This window comes from Ciconia boyciana, chromosome 10 (genome assembly GCF_034638445.1).
Source record: "Ciconia boyciana chromosome 10, ASM3463844v1, whole genome shotgun sequence".
Taxonomy (NCBI): domain Eukaryota; kingdom Metazoa; phylum Chordata; class Aves; order Ciconiiformes; family Ciconiidae; genus Ciconia; species Ciconia boyciana.
Window position 1 is genome coordinate 22,087,658 of NC_132943.1, and position 16,831 is coordinate 22,104,488.

At 37.6% G+C, this 16,831-nt stretch overlaps 1 long non-coding RNA gene across 1 annotated transcript; it reads right to left on the reverse strand.

Annotated features, from left to right (window-relative positions):
• Nucleotides 1-8,271: 8,271 nt before the first annotated feature.
• LOC140657496 (uncharacterized) lies at nt 8,272-16,630 on the reverse strand. The gene is made up of 3 exons (XR_012044368.1): nt 16,123-16,630; nt 8,586-8,842; nt 8,272-8,480 (listed from the first exon to the last, which is right to left on the reverse strand). It is a non-coding gene; the product is annotated as an uncharacterized lncRNA (long non-coding RNA).
• Nucleotides 16,631-16,831: the final 201 nt, after the last annotated feature.

The window sequence follows — 16,831 nt, forward strand, 5'->3', positions numbered from 1 at the left end:
CCAAAGTGCTATGGAACATTCCCACTTGAAGCTTATGCTGTGCAACAACTGAATAAGTTCATGTTCTTTCTTAAATCACAAAGCATGACTCTTCTCCTTCATTTTGACTTTGAAGTTGTATGGGAATTTGCAATTAAAGGTTTTAGATACCTTTTGTGTGTGTGTGTGGGGGTGGTCAGAATTGGCCAATACATTGAATTTTCTCTCTTTTTTGCTCTTCCTTTCTTTATATATATTGTCATGTAGGGGTACTTGAAATACCAAGTAAAGTGTAAAATTCACGGTAGATTTATGATATGTAAAAGTATAAAACAAATTTTCTTCTATTTGGCAGCTTGGGAAATTACGCATCTCTCCATGGAAAAATATATTGTAAACCCCATTTTAAGCAACTTTTCAAATCAAAAGGAAATTATGATGAAGGTTTTGGACACAAGCAGCATAAAGAACTATGGAATTCTAAAAATCAATGTAGCTCAGTTAGCAATATTCATGCCGAAGAAACAAATCCCATTAATAGTATACCTGTTGATCCTAAACCAATTACAGAAATTGATCAAGACTTGTACTCGGGTACTGAACATATGCATCCTGATATTTTGGATAATAATATGAAAAAATCCACAGAAAGAGGTAAATTAAAGATGACATGGCCGCCTTCAAGAGATGATGCAACACCTAAGAAAACATTTTCTATTGAAGAAGTGGCTAAAGTAAATAAGCCAAAGTGGCCCCCAGAAGGTTTTGCTCAAGAAGGTTCTAGTTTACACACAAATAAACCTCTGGGCAATAAAAAGGATCCTGAAAAAAAAAATGCTGAGAGAGATCAAAATAAAAATGACACTGCAAATGCCCAACAAAATCAACACTCATCCTTTAGCTCTCTGTCTGGAAAAGAAGCTACAAATACCTGTAAAGCAAAGAAAAATGAAGCAGGCAATAAGGGAAAAGATGAGGAAGCTGGGAATGTGCAAGATAAGCTGAATAAAACAGGAGGATCGCAGAATAGGGAGGAAAGCACAAAGGATATTAATGAAGGTGATAATGTGATTGTGCATAGCGCTGGGAAGGAGCGAGAGAAAAAAAATAATGAAACTGATGATTCAGAAGTTGTCCAGGTTACTAACATTGATGATGTAACAGTACAAAAGAATCACAAAGACTTCAGCTTGAATAACAATAACAATAACAATTATGCCACTTTTTCACATCTAAACATTTGTAGGCAGGAAATAACTCTCTCAGCTACGTCTAAGCCAATGACAGCATTAAGCCATGCAATTTGCACTGTATCGCAACATGCCTTTGCAAAGCTGGAAAATAGATCTGGAAATGAAGAAATATTTGAGATGTATGAATCTCACGAGAGCTATTCTAGTGATACTGTAGCTGTTTCACGGGATGAACAGAACTCAAAAGATGAAGATGCTGTTACCTCTAATAGTCTTGCTCAATTTAATAAAGATGCCACTTGTCAGAAGTCTCGTACTAATAGCACATTAGTTTTAAAGGAGGCAACTAATACAACATTCCCTGTTGATACTGAGTTGCTATGCATTGGAGAAGAGTCAAAATATGACACAAATTTAAATACTATTTTATTTGACACTCTGAAAACATATTTTCTTAAAAAAGACAATCTGGTTTTAGACTGTGGTCTAATAGACTCTGTAGACATAACTAAAAAGTCCTGCAGCCCATATTCAAAAGAACATGGGAATTATGATACAGAACTGAATGGTATTAATGCCTGTCAAGAAAGTGAAATAATTGAAGTGTCAAAGAATGACGTAAACACAAGCTTAGATTTAGTGAGCTCAAGATATACAGCTGTTCCATCATTCCAAGGCAAGAAAGTCAAGTTCAAACAGCTCACTGTAGAAGAACAAATTAAAAGAAATAGATTCTATGGTGAAAATGAATAAAACACAAAATTATCAGCTACGTCTGTCACTCATTACAAAGTATGTTGTAAATAGGTATTTCTTCAGTCCAGTTATTTTAGAGTCCTTCTTGAAGAATTTAATACCCAGAGATTACATATGAAAATTTGTATTAATAGACTGTCAATTACTCAGAATTTACTTAGTTTATATTTAAGGCAATGAAGATGCAGAATTTTTTCAGTCTGTAATTAAAACAACTTGTCTCTCTGTGTTCCTGAACATTGCAAAAAATACTTTACTACATGACTGTCATGCAGAAACATAATAATTCAATTTTACTGTTTATCATTTGAAATAAATTAAGATATGAAGCACCTGGTGCGCATAAAACAAGAAAAAAATACTTCCATAGCTTTTTTCTTATGTATTGTTATTATTGTAACTGAGATATTACTCCATGACATATTATGTACATTTGTTGTGTTAGCTCATACTAGAAGATCTGGGGTTTGGTTGGGTTTTTTTGGTTGTGGGGTTTTGGTTTTTTGTTTTTTGTTTTTTTCAATATGATGCAGTACTTAGTTTGAAATGGACTCATTATTGAATAGTAACCACAACTAGTTGGTGAATAGTACTGTTTTGCTATGTTCCTAGAGCTGCTACTATGGCATTATATTGCACGACAGAAAAAAAAGTGTGTAAATTTTAACACAGGATAAAAACAAACATCCTAGGCAGAACTGGAACAAGGTTTGGGAACACTGGGCAATTAAGACTAGTGGTTGTTTCAGTAACTAATTCAAAGTCATTTTAACTGAAGCAGCTCTCCAGTTTCATATTTAAACCTGTATAAACTTACGCAGATTTAGCACTTTTTTTCCTTAACATGTTTATGGATTAACATTTGCTCTCTTAACACTATTCCAGCTTGCATGAAACAGCAACATATCATTTAACTGTTGACAATGCATAATAAAAAAGCACTTTATAAAAAAGTATTTTGTGAAGTTTTTTTAATATGAATTTATACATATGATTTTCCTTAAACAGTTTGTGAAATTCTTCATGTGATAATTACTTTAAACTAAAGTGTTTGTCCAAGTGAAAGGGAAGGATAATCAAAATACAGTTTTCAAAATAATTTCTGAAGTATCTGACAGAGACAGGTGTTTGGAGTAATTTACAGGAAAGACAGGTTGATGTTAAAACATTTAAGAAATTATTGTGCAGAGTTCTGGAACAAAAAATCTGCTGCACTACAACTCATTGCCCAAAGCAATGGGATTGTGGGTAAGTGGGATATCCACGTGACTCTTCTTCTATACCCACACAGAAACAACTATAAAGTATACACACATGAGAAAAGCTATACATAGTATTTCTTCCACAAGAATACTTCAAGAGAGTGAAGCCTCTTCTTTATGCACCATGCTTCACTCCTCTGAAGTATTCTCATGAAATGCAGAAATATAGAAAAGACCCCTTAAAATGAATGTTCCCAGAAGAATAATTAGCCTTCACACAAGGCACTCCGATAACACTGTATTTGATAACTTTGTTAAAAAGCATTAGCCTATAGGCCATTGTGAACATTTTAAAATTATTTTGGCAAGTTCTCTCTCTCTCTTCTTCCTCCCCCTTCCCCCATTTGGTTGTAACCATGATAAATTATTTTTTAAAAGCCAAGAGATTTTGGCTTTTATAGATCTAAATGACTTTCTTTGCTTTTTTGAGCAGATAGCACAATTAAAAGTAACATCAACAAAATTCCTGCTGAGACAACAAAAAGAATCTCAGAAAATGCAAGCCTGAAGAAAAACAATGGAATTATGTCTCAAATATTTAGAGCTCTACATAGACTAAACTTTTAAATCTCCCCTATTCCCCCAAATTTCTTATTAGGTATAAGATCAGTTTTGACTGTATTAGTTAGGAAAGAGGGTGAAATGGTGGATGTTTGTTTATGTGCACATACATAGGTGTGATCATACGTAAGCTAATAATTCAAGTGAAAAGGTAATATGGTTGCAATGTTTGTACCTGAAGTACAGTCCTATGCCAATTTTCTTTCTCCTGCATATTCTGATGAATTTAAACTTGTATCCTACAATTTAGAGGAGTGACAGATATCAGTTATAATAAAAACTCATTTACACCAAGAAATTCATGCCTCTGAAAATATCCTTACAAAATATAGGCCTTTTTGCTTCCCCTAAACAAAACAAAACCACCACCAAAAATGAGTCACATAAAAAGCGTGTTCCCTTTGGCCAGCTAGAGATGGCTGAAACAAAGGCTTTGTTGAAATAGTAGAAAGAAGCAGGACTACAGGAAATTTTTATTCCTGGAGGGCATAATATGTAAAGTCAACATAAATAAATGACATACCATATGGGGCAAATCTCCTTGGATATTCCATGGGCAGGATTCTGCTTAGCATGGGAGAGACACAGAAGTGGGGAGTCTTCCTCTAGTGGATTCATTAGCTTTGCACTCTCTTCTCTCAGTGGGTGGTCTTTTTTCTTCCTCCAGTAGTGAGGATGAATGTTAAGGAAAAATTAAATGATACTGCATAATTATTTCTTTGAAACACAAGCCAGGTGTCCATCATACTGTCTTGGAGTTCTTATACAAATCATAAGGATGACACCCTGTAAACCTGCTCTAGAAAAGCAATAGCCATGGGTAATAAAAAATTGTGAAAGAATGTAAATTATTTGAAAAAAATTGAAGTAGAACAGTTCTTCAGAACTTCAGTCAAAAGCTTAGAGCATGAGTAATCAGAGGCAAGATAAGGCTGGAACTCACCGAGATCTGTGTTTGTCTTACTCCCTTTTTCATAGAAACCAAAAGAGATGGGAGATGGTGTATGCCTGAGTCACCCTAATGTATACATACATTACCACTACAGAAGTCACACTCTGGAGAGAATGCATATAGCAGCTGAAAGTGAGATTGGGATAAAAGCTGTATCTAGGAAGTAGCAACCGTACAGATTTTCTTTAAATGAAATGCTAAATGAATAGTAACTCCTTAGCTGCCAAAAAGCCTCATGCATTTTGGGGAAACCACGTGGATTTACTGCAGCCAAGGAGCTGGTCTTTATGGTTTTAAAAGAACTAGCATCCATTAGAGCTGTACTTTTGTGAGAGAAAGCTGTTATTCTAAGTTTAAATATCTTTAAGTTAACCTCTAGGCTTTCTTTTAGTACCTGAGTTTAAATAACCAGTCACCAGTTTGTAAAAGTCCCATTCTGTGAGGAGAGACTTGATGGCTCCTGAGAGGAATCATGGTACCAAAACCCCATTCTCTCAGCAGGATAACGTCCTCTGGCTACTCCTAGGTTTCACCCCTGAGCTCATGGACAGGACATTTAGCAATGGCTAGGAATGGGACTTTACAGTCATGGAGGGCAGAGCTGATCCATTTCCAGCACAGCTGCAGCCAAGCACCGTTCAACAGCAAAACTGCACTGACAAGTAGCAGTAAAATGAAACTTCTCCGCATCATTATTTAGTACAGGAGACTTGCAGTCTGAGAAGTCTATTCTTACCAGGTATTATTGGCTAGTGAAGATGTTCTACTGCTTTTAGAACACAGCAGGGTTCATGTATTCTTCTATACTCAAAAGCACCAATTAGAGAGATTAAAGAGCCTGATTTAATGTCTTGTTAAGGAGTGTCTGAATTGCTGGGCCAGCACTGGACTTTAGAGGACTTCTAAATTTGCAGTCCCTTTGCAGCTTCATTAACATAATTGGCACAAAGACTTACTTAGAGCTACTTAAATTGTTTTTATAGATGCAGCATATCAACTGATCCCTTTGGAGTCTTTGTAGAGTCAGGGGCATCCTCAAAAATATAGAGGGAACTAAATAACACTTTTACTATACTGCTAAAGTGGACTCCTAGATGAAGGACTTGCTGAAAGCAAATGCTTGATTACCGCAAAAAGTGTACTTACCTTGTCTGTCTTCTGTTAAGCATTTATCTCCTTCATACATGTTAATAGGCATACCTACATTAGTATCTTAAAAGACATATTTCTCAGCATGTACATTAAAACCATGCTAAGGATCTGCCTTATTCTAACACAGAACATTCCTTGCAAAATCCTGCCCATAAATAATTATAGTTCAGGCCTTATTTTCAAAGTGCAGGGTAATTATCAGAATTACTTATATAAAATTTGGGTCACTTCAGTCAAGTACACCTCCAACTGTTAGGTATAATTGCAAAAACATTAACTACCCTGGGTACACTCACAACAAACAGGAAAACATGAAATCAGAAAGAGACAGATTAAAACCTTTGTCTCTTTTCATGCTTTCATCCATTAAGAGGCACCCAAGTTAAATCCTTTGGGTGAACTTTACTGACTTTCACAAGCAGCATTTCACCTTGTATGTGAGTTACATTTGATGATTTTGACATGAAAAGCATTTTTAAATGTTTTTAAAGAGAGGAACTGTGTTAAAATGGGCTTAGGAACATAATCAGACTGACCTTATTTTTGGGCTTTCTAAAACATTAAATTACAATGTAACCATGAAATATCTGAATTTTCAGTATAGTCCTTCAACAAAAAATAAGGCAGCTGTGTACTGCTTCAGGAAACAAGGTGAAAAATTCAAAGTCTTACCTCTCCATGGACCTATTTCCTATACCTTCCTCACCTCCCCTCTCTTCGGGTAGGGTGTGGGAGAGAGTAAGAGAGAATAAAGTCTTCACATGTATTATTAATGTGTTTTTCATTAACTGAGTACATTACAATTTTATTAAAAACAGACATGAAAAATCTACTACACATTTGCAGCAGGTGATTTTCAAAATCTCATAATCTGGTTAAATAAAAAAAAAACCCTCCTAGAAAAACCTCAAAGGGACACCTATGTGATGACAGCTAATTTCAAACCCACTTTACCTTTTGGCTCTCAACACTGTAAGCATCACTATCAGTATCCATTTAAAATTACTTTTAGACTGATGTAATGATACATGTGACAGATGCTGACAAGGAATAACGTTCTATCACAACAGGTACCTACAAAAAACCCATTCCTTCCCCACAGAAACTGCATATTCCAAACTGAAAATAAGGCTGTTTTTCCAGTCACCCTTATCATAGAAAAAAATTCACCAAATACTTCATTTCATGATAAAGAAAGTCACCTCTCAACAAAAAAGGAAGATGACTTTTCAGTACAAGAGGTGGAATAGTTAAAAACTTATGGGTGAATGGAGGTATAGCTGTACCACGAGGGGACGGAACAATAAAGAAAGTACTTCAAAGTTCAAGTTTGGTAAATTAGATTATGTCATCTTAATTGTAATACTGGTGCACATATTTTTATATATATATAAATATACATACACATATATAAAACAAAAAGAATAACTAATCTATAAGAAATAGTCTCTTACCACTTAGCATATGCTTCCAGTTTCTCTCTGTGATCACAGTTAAGAACTCTACAGGATATTAGATAAAAAAGAAGAAACAGAAAGCTATAAATTCAGCATGTATAGCTGGACACAAAAAGTAATTTTGCAGTTCCAATCTTAGGAGGTTTTGTACAGCTTTTCATAAAGCAATATTAGAGTGGAAATAGCATGTACACAGTATCATATACTGTTTAGAATCTCTTTTTCTTTATTGTCTCCTATAAGCTGCTGTTCTAATTTGTTGGGATGGTACTCTTGTATTGAAGGCTACAGATTTGAGTCTTGGTGGCTTTGACTGAGGAAACTATTTTGCCAAAGCGGGCAGTGGTTTTTATGTGCCTGGAGAGAAGGTAATGAAAAGTAGCTCTAACAGGCCCTGGCAGCTATCCATGCTGACAGCATGCCATAAAACAGAAACAGCATGGACTCAGCTTCTTGGGCCAGAATGTGAAGCCCAAATTGTTTTCTTCAAAACAAAGCATTATGACAACAACCAAGAATACCTTTATATGTTCCTGGAGGCATTATGATATGAACATCTGGCTAATAATATATGGCAAACTATATTTGAAAATATTAATGTTATAAAGTAACATACTGCAGAGTGCTCCAGTATCTTAATTGGTTTTTTGTTGAAGAAAGTATATGTGCACTATAGACAGCAAGACAGGAAAATGAGGAAAAAAATGAATAGGGATAATTTACCTTATTTGCGAAAGCCTGTGTAAGAAAAATCAGCTCTATAAAATTCTGCCAGATAGCTTCCAACAAATTCGGTGAGGCTGGGATTAGGTCTCCAGACATTCATGTTCTGTGATGACATTTCAACACTACTGCAGCATGCCAGAAAACAAACCATTTTCTTTAACCAGCTACAAATGTCATCATCACCTCCAAGAGACAGAGATGACACAGCAATAAAGAGCATTATGTTTCTGTGCTCTAGCTATTTCCATTTGATAAAGTAGATTATTACGGTCAGATGTTGTGGAGGGAAGGTGAAAGGAGCCATGAAGACAATCTGTATTTGCCAGTCCTCTGCCAGCCCCAGAATCGAGAAGAAACATACATGTCTTTATATGGTCACTCTTAAGTTCTGCACCAAGTTCATCCAAAGTGAAGGACTTAATCAACACCATCTCCCACATACCTAAGATAAATAATATATGAATCAAAACAAATTCCTTAAGTGTACATGGCCACCCTGATCAAAACATATTTTTTAATTTCTATAGTAAGCACTGTAAAGACTAACCTCAGTTAGTTTTTAGCTAGTCTTCTTAGGGAAAATTTCCTGTGATAACTTCATGTCTGTCCAGTAAACTTCTTGTATCATACTAAGGAACTGCTGTTTCACTGGGGATGTTCAATGTCATCAAACTATTACTGTATCTTGACAAAGGGACATTCAGCAACATGGATCCTTGTATGCATTTGTTTGCAGCTGAAGTTCAGGTGCTCACATTGCCCCTGTTAAGACACTAACCAGTGTCAGTCTGGAACTTGCTCCATCTAGAAACTCAAAAACAGAAAGGCAGAAAATAGAATTAACCATGGGGAATTTCTTTGTTGACACTGACTAAGAGTATTGTGCTTGTACAGTGTCCTGTCTAGAAAAGGCCTTCTGAACTGATAAACAACCTGCATGTGAATGGAAGAAACCTGCACTCAGTGCCAGAGTGGAATTAGCATGATCCTCTTTAGTAGTTTCAAATTAATATTCATTGAGAACCTGCTAGGAATGCTTTTTTTCAAATGAAGACTTGGCTACACAGAAAAGGTGGGTAATGGACAAAACTCTGCACGTCCTGTGCCTTTACCGAGCTTGTTCCACTTGTGTGTACATGTATTACTATATTTACTAAAATCTACTACATTATTGATCCATTATTATGTGATCATAATTTTCAAAAATTAACCATAATTCACAGGGTCATGAAATATGGTCAAATGGACAACCTTAATTTTACCATTTGCTAACATATGAGTGCTTGATTTTGAAACTTTAATGTTCCTTTAATACATTTGCTGAAGACATACATACATGTGTGCCAAATACAATTACAGTGGTTGAGTTCTGGCAATTCAGAATCTGGATCCACTTGAAAGTTCTGAAAACAGTTAAAGCCCAGCACCAAAATATCTTGCTTTATGGACTGCTGGAGTTTTAAGTTTTATAATATTAGGAGTAATTCCTCCCCTGATTCAAGTCTTGGAATGATAAAAAATTCCAGGATTTTCAATAATTTTCTAGAATGATTCTTCTTTAACACACATTAAATGCTTTGGTGGAGCAGAAAAAATACACCAATACCTGTCTGGGGTGGCTTCTGTAAATGACACACTCCTACTCAAGTAATATTAGCCTGCTAAGCTGTGATACTAAAATCTATGTTTTATTCTATCCCCCACGGTCATGTATGTGTCTTAATTGTAGGAAAAGGTAATACCATTCTAGTAATAGATTTGCATACTTGCCATTTAAAAAATGCTGTTTTCAATTGCTTATAATTTTGTCTAATGTTATCCGTTTGGGTTGAAGCGTTCCGCACATAGGAAATGACAGACAGACTGATTTCATTTTAAAGCTTTACCAAAAAGGCTTCCTCCATTTCCAGGAAAAATATCTGGTAAGAGTATAGAATTTTGCCCATGCTAAAAAATATCTTCCAGCTGAATAAACTTAAATCAATCTAGTGCCTCAATTTTGATATGGTTCTATTTTGACTATATTTGCAATATATTTTTCAATTTCAACATCTCACATTATTTTTTTTATGGTACAGATCATGTCCTGGTGATATATAGCTAGGAGAATGTTTTTATTAGGACTTCTTTCTGAATTGCTGCAGCAGCTAGAAGATACATAGGAGATGGTAATCAATAAGGCCTGAGGTCATATTTTTAATAATTCAATAAATCAAAATATTAAATAATTATGCAAGTAGCAGGATTCATCCCTTCTATGCTCTGACTAAGGTAAGAGTCCTAAGAAAAACACCATGCAATCACAAATTAAAGACTATATCAGACTATATCAGCTTTTGAGTTCAGGCATTCTCACTTTCAAACTTAATGTTCTTTTAATGTCATATATGAATATCATGTCTGTATGTATATAAATAGATAGATACTCATGTATACATAAGTAGAACCACAAGCAATCAGCAAATTACTGTAACACCAGCTGTGTATATATAGAACTAGCAAGCTCAGTACCACTAAATTGCTTCATAATGTGGTGGATTCACTTTTTTCCCCTCTCTTTCTACACATATACTCCATTTTTTCTTTTATCATTCCTCTACTTGCATTATGAGCTCTTTGGGGCTGAGACTATGGACAACTTTTTCTTCCAGATGAAACAGAAACGTGTGTGTAATTTTTCTTAAGATGCTCTTCAATGAAAATAAGGGCGACAGAACGAGGCCAGTGTGTCAATCATAAAATAGTACCAGTGATGACAATTCCAACCTTTGCAGTGCTAGTACCAGGGCATGTGAATCCTGAATTCTGGTAAAAGCGGCCTGTGAGAAAATGGAATTTAACGTCAAGTCACATCCCTCTACTGGTCACATCCCCTTGCTGGTAAGCAAATCAGATGACATCTTTATCAGATGACACAGAACCAAGCTCTCTGGTTTATGAATAGCAATTGCCAAATCATCCTGCAAGAGCCTTAAAAAGAAAATTGCATGCAAAATTATAAAATAAGTGAAAACATTAATCATGATTAAACAGAACCACATTGATTTTTGCCAGCTGGATTCAGCCACTGACTGTGATGTGAAGGCTCTTCTCTCTTGGTTAACTCAGTTGAGAGCTGGATTATTTTTTTTATAATTAATTCCTTAGGTAATTGTGCAAATGTGTGTCAAAACAGATGATCCACCACAAAATTAAATATGGGGTGAGGGACAATAAAATCTCTAATATATTAAAAACAAAAATAAAAATACCTAAATTGACTGGACCAATGGAGGGAAAAAAAATGTTTTTTCTATGTCCTGATCACTCATGCAAAGCAGAATTGCTTGGATCTGAAAAAATGCTCCACCACCCATCCCTTCCTCAATGCAAAAGGCCTATCTTACATCACTGTTCAAGGCAGGCACAAAGAAATATATATTTATGGAGTCTTTAAATACTTCTAAGTGTATTCATTATGTTCATAGTGACATTGCTATGAAGGACACTATATAAATGGAAGCTGTGCTTGCAACCGATCACTTCAGATAAACAAACATCTTGAAGGACTCACCCAGCACACAAAGGAAGTTGCCTTACTTTGTTTCTGGGGAGATTAGCTCTCTCCAGCTGACATAATACATGGCAGATAAAATAACGAAAGGAAATACTTCTTCATGCAGTGTGAAATCAGATCACAATGCACTTCAGAAGAGATCATGTGAGCAAACTCTTTGGGGCAAGAACCTTGTTTCCTTACTTGTCTATATAGCACCTAGCACATAACTGTGATTTGCATCTCACAACATACATCTACATAATATTAACAAATGGGTTACCAAATGAGGCTGAATAACACTGGCAAATTGTAATGTAAAATAAATAATCAAATATTCCTCCCACAGATCTGTAAAGGCAGTGCTGCATCTATGCATCAGTTAAATATTCAAACCCTACCAAAACGGAGGAGTGAAATAATGTTTATCTCTAAGGTTACTTTACAGTTCGACATAAAAGATCTGCTGATACACTATGCCTCACAGAAGGGCTCAATTAATACATTGCTTGCCTTCTAACACCAACTGCCAATACACAGCCGGGACAGCTGACCCCAACTGACCAAAGGGATATTCCATGCCATATGACATCGTGCTCAGCAATAAAAGCTGTGGAAAAGGAGGGGCGGGGGGGACATTCGTGGTTACAAAGTTTGTCTTCCAAAGCAATCGCTGCGTGTACTGAGGTCCTGCTTCCCAGGAAGTGGCTGGACATCACCTGCTGATAGGAAGTAGTTAATCAATTCCCTTTTACTTTTCTTACATGCGTGGGCTTTGCTTTTCTTATTAAATTGCCTTTATCTCAACCCTAAAGCTTGTCCATCTTATTTTCTCCCCCTGTCCTGTTGGGGGTGGGAGGGGAGAGCAACTGGGTGGGCATCTGGCAGTCGGCCAAGGTCAACCCACCACGGCAGGGAACATCCACAGTATTTTATAATTCGGAGGTTTTGTCAGCCTATCACCATCCTGGAAATGGTTTTGTGCTTTCTGGTACTCCTCCTGGACATCAAACCCATACTGCAGTTATTCCTCTTTGAAAGTTGGTCTGGAATAGACTCACCTATTTAGTGCCCGTACAGTTATTTCCTAGTAATCAAAAATATGACTCACATCAGAAAACAGTATCAGGTAACAATGCAATTTATGTATGTCTATACGTAGAGCTTTCATCTGAAAAAAGGGGGGCAGAGCATTAAAAGACAAAGACAACAGATGAATCAGTGGAGAAAAGACTAGATGAAGCATGGAAAATCTGAAGATTTGATGTTTAGTATAATCAGTCTCCAGCTGGATGCACAGTTAATATCAAAACATAATACTAAGACTCCACTTACTGCTACCTACATTAGCAAAATACCAACTCCCTGTGAGGTGATTCTCTCCAAAACCAATAAATTTCTTATGTATAAAAAGAGAGACAAAAAAAGTAAAGTGCCTGCACGAAGTCATGAACAGAACAGGTGGAAACATCTTATAACTGGGAGCCCAAACCACTTTTTTTAATTGGGGAGCCACCTGGGGCCACAAAGACTTTCTGGATGGAGATGGACTAATTTCTCAAAGCACACACATTGTTAGTAAAAAGCAGAACCTCTCCTAAAACCTGAGGTTAAAGACCAAAGGATATACAGCAACTGTGTTTCTTTTTTTGGAGTTAAATTTCAGCATAGTTCCTACTGTCTGCCAAGGTCCCCAATACCAGCACTTAGACCACAGTTCACACCTTGTTGGCAGTCTTAACAGCTAAAACAATGATTTAATAGGTGTGATTCCTGACTTCTGAAGACCCTAGAAATCTCTTGATCCAGGACAGAATGGACTCCTGCTGACAGAGCTGTATGGGGATCGTATTTCTTCTACTGTTTCTGATGCAAGAGTAGTTCAGCTCCTGTACGTCCTGTTAGTACTTTTCAAGAGTATTATATTGTTTTTCAGAAAGAACTGTCAAACTCTTCTGTTTTATAGGACTGAAGGCTAAATTACAGTTTTGTGGGTTAAACCAATCTATGCAATTTTACTAGGATACAAAAAAACCAGTTTACCAATGTACTAAGAGCTCTGCGAAATTTTTGAAAATGTTACATTTAAAGGACTTTAATGAACAGGCCCATATTTCGGGTGTGCTGCTTTCTCTTTCTCACATGTTTTCCACTTTTAACTATTTGGTACTTCTATGCCTGTAACAACAAGTCTCCCTCTGAGAAGTTTTGTCCCATAAACAGGATATTTAGCTGTTGTGTGGTATATCGTCTTTCTATTTGGAACAAATTCTGTTTAGAGATCTTCAGCACTTTTGAAAAATTTTGTTAAGATATATTACTCTTTTTTTTTGGTAGCTAAACAGCAGGCTTATCCTGGCAAGTAATGATTTAGTTAACTTACACACCAAGCTGTGTATAGGCTTGCAAAAAGCTGCTATCGAACCTCAAAGGCTACTCTTTTAACATGAAAATACTGTTCAGACAGGATATCTCAATTTCTGTTTACATTTTTAGATAAAGTTTAAAATATTAAAAATACTATTTTTTGTTCTTTCTGAACATCTTTCTGAAACGTTTTCAAGTATTATTCACCTGGCTTTTTAGAGAAAGAGACTGGAAAAGAGGGAAGAGACATTTATTGTTGGTATAACTGAAATCTTAGGAGTCTAATAATCATTAGTTACAGAAAAAGAGTGATGATAATGCAATTAAAGTTGTTGTACCCCTGAAATTTATGTTCTAGTTACTATGAAAGAGCTTCACTTACAAAGATTATTTTTCATATTTCCTCCTCCTTTTCGGGAGTTATAAAATTGTAACTGTTCAATGCTTTAGTTAGTTCTGCAACATTTGTAAAACTGTCAACAGTAAATAAAGTATGTTTGTTGGGGTTTTTTTTTCCAAGATAAAGATATGGCTGACATCAAATGTTAAAAAAACACCTCCTGCTTTAACGAAGAGTAAAAAATAACATACTTTTTGATAAGTATAAAATAGTATTATTAACACTGTACTTTCTCAAGGCTTGAGGTGTGTCTTGAACTAATAAAAGCAATTTGCTAGAAGAAAGACATCTCTGACTGAGCTATTGCACAGTGTCTAAACCTATAAGCATTTAAAACATTTCTTGTTATTTCCTTCCAAACAAAAGTGGGTGTATTCAGTGTTCACACTGGACACAGAAAATTCAAATGTATCATTGCCACCAAAAAAAAAAAATGGTAAACAGTTGAAGCATGGAAGGAAAAGAAATCTACTGTTGTAGTGGATCAGTCTCACCAGAATAAAATTTGCATTAAAAGGTTGCTATGAAAGGAAAGGGCATGACTTTCAGGTTGTTTAACAGCAGTAGCAGTTCCGAACTCGGCACAAATGAGGGTACCTGCATCTGGTACAACTGAACAAGGAATTCCACCCATAAATAGTATCCAGTATTAGTATTAACAATAAATTCCTTCATTAAGACCGAACAAACGTTTGCTTAAGACCAGATTAACTTGAGAGGTTATTTCATTTTAGAAACATTTCTAAAAAGGCATGAAACATGATGGTAAACCATTAGGAATTAATGAACTTCCACAACCTTTTGAATCGGTGGATAAAGCACAAAACTGGATAAGGAGCTTTTCTTGACAAGCAAATGCCAAAACAGTGGATAAAAACCAACAACACTTAAAAGAACCCAGCAGTGAAACATCTTTCTGAAACATTTTCAAGTATTATTCACCTGGCTTTTTAGAGAAAGAGACTGGAAAAGAGGGAAGAGACATTTATTGTTGGTATAACTGAAATCTTAGGAGTCTAATAATCATTAGTTACAGAAAAAGAGTGATGATAATGCAGTTAAAGTTGTTGTACCCCTTTCCTGCTGTTACATCCACCCTTCCACTGCTCTTCTGGATCCCCTGATCAGTTTCACTCTAGGTTAGGGGTGTGAGGGGGTGACAACAGTGACTTGGGAGCATTTGGAGTCCTTGGCCAGGAGAAGTATGATGTTCATGTTTATGATTTCTTCCTCCTCCAGGATCCACTTGAGGTCATTTTTATCTTTGCTAACATGCTTTTTTACTTTTCTCTTTCTTCACTGGTCTGCAGCTCCAATTCTACACCTGAATTTACTATGTATGTTACCTTTTAGATATGTTAGATACTATTTGTTTACCCCAAAACCAGTTTTTTCTCGCTCCAGGCCTGCTTTTTTTTTAACTGACCATGGATAAGCCGTTTATAGCCCTAAGGTCTCCAGTAGCAAGCCTGTGCCCCTTCCTTCACCACCCTACGCCACTACTCCTCTATGGTGCATCCTAGGTCTTCACTTCTCCAGGGGCTCTGCTACCCTACCAGGCCTGTATACATCTACACTACATCACTGCGGTTAGGATGCAAAAGACCTAATTCTACATAGAACAACAGCGATGCAAAACTATGGTTGTACCCCGTAAACAAAAGTTAGCCAGAGACACCTGGTCCCCCGGCGAAATCGCTGCTACAGCTGAACCAAGCAGAACACAGGCGCAGGCAGGTCAGGCACGCCTCAGTTCTGAGGCCTCACACACTCGGTACAAACCTCACAGCGCGTTGCCAGCCATGGCGATAGAGGGAATTGGAGGGTCCCGCGCGGGGCGGGACGGGACGGCAGGGGACGGCACACCCGCACCGCAGCACAGCACAGCGGCGGCCCTTAAGGACGTGGTCCTCTGCCTGCCGCCGCGACGCCAAGGTCGGCGGTAGCCGGCCGCCGCGGGGATGTTGCCGGTGGACACGCTTTCAGCCCAGCGGGATTCCGCCGGAAGAAATACATCCTCTTCCCATTTTTTAATTCTTTTTTTTTTTTTAAACAAAGCGCCTCGGCGTGAAGTTTGATGTTCCTGCGCACGCAGAGGAAGGGCGACGCACGTTTCCCACCTGAAAGGCCGGCCCTCAGCCCCGCTCTCGTTTTCCAGAGCAGCCGGGGAAGGGCAAGACCGGCCCTGCCGCACGCGTTACCGCTGCCGGCAGCCACCGCCGGAGCTGGAGCGAGACCCGGAGAGGCCGAGGCCCTGTCCCAGCTCCAGCCCCGCTCGGGCCCAGCCCGGCCCCACTCAGCACAGTGATCCACACAGCCCCGCCGCCGGCCCTGCGGGCGCGCCCCAACGCCTCACACCCGCGGCGACCCCCGCTGCCTAGCGCGGCGCCCCCCTCCCGGAAACAGCGCTGCCGCAGGGGCGAGCTTCCATTGGTCCCTTTCCGTCACACCTTCCCGCCTCCTCGGTGCTGCGCGGGCGGCGATTGGCTAC